The following is a 5525-nucleotide window of genomic DNA, read 5'->3' on the forward strand; positions in this document are numbered from 1 at the left end:
TTAGTAGCAAACACGTCAATCAATGACAAAAAGTCTCTTACGAAAGAAAACCTTCGAGATTTTGATCCCACTTTAAATATAAAAAGTTCCACATTAAACTTTTGATCTGTAAGCTGGCGCTTGTAGAAAAACATCTGATATGACACTCTGTGCTCTGAGAAATTCGATGCAGGAATATTGCTGTATGACCGTAACTTTCGCAACTCGTGCGCATGCATTCTTTCACCAGCTTTCCTCCGAGGAACGCCTCAGCGTTCCTTAGAGGACTGTATGCCCTGGAGACACATCGTCATTGCGAATTAAATTACTTACCCTTCAAGTATGATTGCGTTTAATCACGTACGACGAAGTTGGGGCCCACAGGGCGCCATAATTTTAAAGAGCGTCAAGTATACGCAGTAACGGACTCCTGGAACTCCAGCAAGGCAAGGCTACGCGAGCGCTCCCCAGGTGGGACGCTCGCCGACCCGTTTGGCCACTCCCACAACGTTCGCGCGTCCTCCGTGGTGTCGTCGTCGCGTGGCGGGCCGCTTCGCGATTAAATGTCACCGGGTGAGCGACGTGCCGCTGGCCAACTTTAACGGCGTCTGGAGCGTTCCCTTTTGACGTGACACTTGATTACGAAATAGAAAAAAATATATAGAGAGAAAGGAGGTGAGTACAGCGAAGCCACCCAACGCTGTCCAGAGGGGGCCCCGACAAGAAGAAGAAAGGAAAATGAAACGGCGGCCGCGGCCCCTCGCGCGCGATGTTCTGCACTCTCCCGGAGGTAATGCGGCGGACGGCATTGAGACGGATCATTCAGGCATCGTGCTCCTCCGCTGGCGGTTGATGGCGATTCGCGGCCGATAGTGGCGAAAACAAGGCTTACTGGCTTCCTCGCGTCCTTGCATCCAGTATTTCCAGAGCCGCTATGGGCCGTTGGAAGGCAGTTAAAAACGCATAACGGGTTGACAACGGCCAGTTCTCCCAAATGTTCTTTTTCCCCCGTGGCGGCCTGCGCGCGCTATCCTCCGCGTACAAATACGACGCACGCATCTCCACTGCTGCCGGTGGAAGATGCCTGCGAATAACGAGTCTTTGTTCATTGTTTTCTTTTTCTGTGCTCCTCAGATCCTCGCTGCACTTCTCGGCGGCGGCCGCCTCGGTATGGATTCTTGCGCACCGGCCTGCAACTGTCAGGGGCACGCGAAGAAGAAGGGCCGCCTTTGTTTGGCAGCCAAACCAAGGACTCCCTCCGGCATCTTACTGGGACACAGGGCGCGCTGGTGCTGGCATGGCAGGGCCGCGCATCTTCCGCACTTTGGCGCTGCTGCACGCGACGCAGCCGTGACGCAATGGCGGCTGCCCGGGTGTAGTTGTTGCGACACGTAACGGTGAACACTACGTTGCTCGCAAGAGGCCAAGAGCAGGTTGCCCCTCGATGGTCCCATGAAGCAAATCGGGTGCTGGAAGGCCCTCGTTAAAGAAGACAACACGGATCAGAACGCAACGTATAATGTAGGTTGATCTATTTTACGTTCTTTTATAGTGGTATTTATTTAACTGTGATTTTGTAGCTGTTTTCGCTGCCATGCAGGCACCACGTCTTGAATATCCTGCAGCTCTCTACGCACTCTGCAGACGATGGACCAACTAGCAGACGATGCGTCGCTCGATTATCCTTGATCTTCATCTGCAAAAGGAGGAAAGAGAATTGTCAAACACTCATTTCTCGTTCTTTTTAATCATCTGCCGTGGAGATACTTACACATACATACTTCAGCCCCACCATTTAAACGAGATGCACACGGGAAAAAAAGAAAAATAAATAAAAGAAAATGATAAGGGGAACAGGTTGGACAGTAGTGGAACAGCCTTTTGGGCTAGTTGGTATGAACGGTTCATTGGGAACGCGAAGAGGGGGGCGCGGTATGGAACAGGGACTCGTAATGCACCCCACTTTTTGCATTCACAATAATTGATCAGTAACAAGAAATAAAAAATTAAAATTGAGAAATGCTCCTATCCAACATAGCTGGGGCATTCTGCATTTAATTATATAACTATAATCTTGTCGGGGCAAGTTTTGATGACAGTGGCAGACTTCATGGCACAGTCCACATGTCTTAGTTTTTTGTGTTGTTTTGCTACTGTAGCCTTTTAAGTCGTCATTTTTTATTTTCTGCCTATCACGTAATCAAAAAAATAACGCAGCACACACGTATGCAGCGTTGTGTACTAGAACACGAATGCCTAACTTCTGCGTATAATAGCGGCGTGTTGTTGATCATTCGCGAAAAAAATGTGGCATGATGATTCTCTTCCCTTTTTTCCCTTAGTTAACTCGGCCTCGTTTCGTAGAACTATGACAGGCCTCTTCGCACATTCAAGTGCAGCTGTCAGAACGTCGGAAGAACCTTGAGAGAATTTTATGCTTTAGCCACCACAAGATGCATCGCACGTTCCCACGTTGGAGACTAAGTCATCTTTTCCTGAGAGTATACACAAAGCAAGCTTACTACAGTACCGGCCTCCTTATATAGTATGTGAAGCCTGTAAATGAAATGTAGACGTACCGACGAGTTTTTTTTTTTCCAGTATAGAAAATGACCACCGATACTTCGCTGGCACGTACACACTACTCGAGCGTAAGTCACGTGGAGCGCGATGGCATACGACTTGCCTAAAATTGTCCCCGTTCGTGGCCTGAATAGAGAGATCTACCATTCACGTATGGGAATAGACCGTACGAAATAAATGCATGACTCTGATTACGTGTCTAGAAGAGTGCACCCTGATTCAAAAATGAAGGAAATAGTCTGGAGAAGTGCCATGTATAAAAAAGTCCTTTTTTCCCAGTACAATTACAGCCTGCAATAGGCTGTCATCAGACATTGCGAGAATAAATTACAATGCAGCGTTTGTCCGGCGCTCAATGATGTTATTGTATAAGTATAACCCTGTTGTGCTGTACTGGTATATATATAGTTATGATAGTGTTTCTTTGTTTACGCATGTAACCTGTATTTTTGTATTACATACTTTATGTATCCCCCTTCTGTAATGCCCATGAAGGCGCTGTGAGTATTTTATAAATAAATAAATAAATAAATAAATATGTCAGATGGCTGAGATATTATTCATATAGTATGCGCATTCAGCAACGTGAATGCTGTGAGTGTTCGTATGCTTATTCCATTATATGGATCACATTTTCAAAGAGAGGAGCCACTCTTTAAGCCTTTCGTTGCACCGGGCAGTGCAGACAGTTATTATGATCTTCACAAACCGGCACGCGCTTGCTTCATCATTTTTAACCTTTGCTTCGATCCCACAACACTTGCGCCGCCTTTTCCGGCGAGGAGTACAAAAACTACAGGAGGTGAGGCTGTTGTATGACTCAGAATCACTTAACATCACATCACTACGCTTCACGTAACATCACGCAACATCTATAGTCACGTGGCTCAAATCACGTTACACAACATCACGGGGGCTAAAAATTACGTTTAGCACTCGCGTACACGATGACTAAAATCACGCAATGTCACCTAAGTAGTCACGTGACTAGAATTACGATTACCTAACTACACACTGGCGTGGCTACGAATAACGTACCATTTAGCCACGTTGCTAAAACCACGCAACATCGCGGGGAAGAAAAACTCGGAGGACGTTTGAGCTTCGCCCTCATGATTGATCGCTATAGCGTAATCGGGTCCCGTGCCGCGAGAAAAGAAAGGGTTGTGTGCGTATAACTTTGACCATTTCAAACTATTTTAATGTCTCTACAGTTGCTATAAGTGCCCACTACGCCGTAGTTCTTCATTTTTTTTCTAATCGGTGAGGTACCGTCCATAAGGTGCCACGCGCACTTGCGTAGCTGCAGACTTTGGGGTGGATGTGCAGCTTAAAGCTACCCGCTCGTTGCGCACTTCACTTCTTTAGAAGCTCCATGCAATTCGAAGATTTAGACGCAATAATACATGTGCCAAAGAGTCTATACTTCTACTACATGACATTCATATGTGGTGTTTCTTTTTTCAAATTAATTTCAAGCAACGACGTGGCTTTGAGGGAAACATTTGCTTGCCACGCAGACGGCCGGGGTTCGATTTCCATTTCGAACAAAAAAAATTTTAACATATATTAATTTGCATCCTGCTCGATTTTTCAGTCACGGTCTAGATGATGATGTCTCGTTCGCAACCAACAACGCCGACGCCAGAATTTCCACGAAACGAGCTCTTTACCGCTATCACGCTAAACAGGCACCTTCGTTCTGCGTGCCCAAAGAGGAATTTAGTCAGAAAGTACGCAGCAGTATAAGGAAGATCTCGTGAATGATTGCGACCTTCTGGCGTTTTCTTAACGTTTTCAAATGCGCGGTGTACGATCGGTTTTCGCATACAGCCCTTACTTTAATGTGGCCTTCAGCGGCAGATAATCGAGCCGGTGACATCGTGCTCATCAACACAACGTGACAGCCACCGGGCAAACACTGAGGATTAAATTCGGAAATATTTGGCAGCCGAATAAGTACTTCGATACAGCGCTTCCTTTTTCGAGTATTCGTACCAACATAGAAAATGTCAGCCGCATTGCAACACCGCTGATATCACGCGAGCATGCTGCAGGTGACTATCTTGTGCGCAGGACGGCAGAACGTGTGAACTTGATGATGATAATCATCATCAGATATGGCGGGTGACCATGATAGGAGCCAAGAATCGGTAGGGGAAGGGATTTGGAATGAAAGAAGTTGTAACTTGTGTTAGAGCTTACCAATGTCATCACCCGGCTTCAGCTTGATTGTTCTCCTATATCATCTTAAGCTTTAATTAGTGTTGAGCAATGTGGCGCTAAGCAAGGTAACAGGCGCACGCCCGTGCCACTATACGGTACGTGCTCTGCCTAAAACCATCCACTTGGATTTTCGTCGTAGTGAGGAGACATTAGGGCGCATCCACTGCGACTGTCCTTGCTACTAAGTGCAGCGACAATCACTCGCAATAGGTGCTCCAGCTTGCACAGGCGCCAGACCAGTGACGGCGGTAACCATTATGGAAAACCGTCCTGAAAGGTCACAGTGGATGAAGGGGGTGAAGTCATTGATAAATTCTTGAAAACTACTGACTCGCAGGTCGGTCAGAGAGCGTAATCATAACTGTTAGGAATGTGACTATGTCTTTACTACCCCTCTTCTTCCTCTCTTCTCTGCGACCTCTAGCTTTCAGACTCCCCCATCATTTTCCCCAGTACAGGGTAGAGCACTAGCTTTTCTAGTCTGGTTAACACCCCTGCCGATCCTCTCTATTGTGATCCTTTCTTGCAGCTCTACGACGATACCGCGAAAGATTACAACACGTCTACTCGGTTCACTCAAAAGCACACATCGATAAAGTCATGCTATGACCCACGCTGAAACAAACCCTCTTGTAAGTCTAGTGCCTGCAAATGGTTATTATTATTATTATTATTATTATTATTATTATTATTATTATTATTATTATTATTATTATTATTATTATTATTATTATTAT

At 46.0% G+C, this 5525-nt stretch overlaps 1 long non-coding RNA gene across 1 annotated transcript; it reads left to right on the forward strand.

Moving 5' to 3' along the window:
- The first annotated feature begins 1119 nt into the window (after nucleotides 1-1119).
- LOC119176690 (uncharacterized) lies at nucleotides 1120-3105 on the forward strand. The gene is made up of 2 exons (XR_012887833.1): nucleotides 1120-1500; nucleotides 1580-3105. It is a non-coding gene; the product is annotated as an uncharacterized LOC119176690 (long non-coding RNA).
- Nucleotides 3106-5525: the final 2420 nt, after the last annotated feature.

This window comes from Rhipicephalus microplus, chromosome X (genome assembly GCF_043290135.1).
Source record: "Rhipicephalus microplus isolate Deutch F79 chromosome X, USDA_Rmic, whole genome shotgun sequence".
NCBI lineage: Eukaryota > Metazoa > Arthropoda > Arachnida > Ixodida > Ixodidae > Rhipicephalus > Rhipicephalus microplus.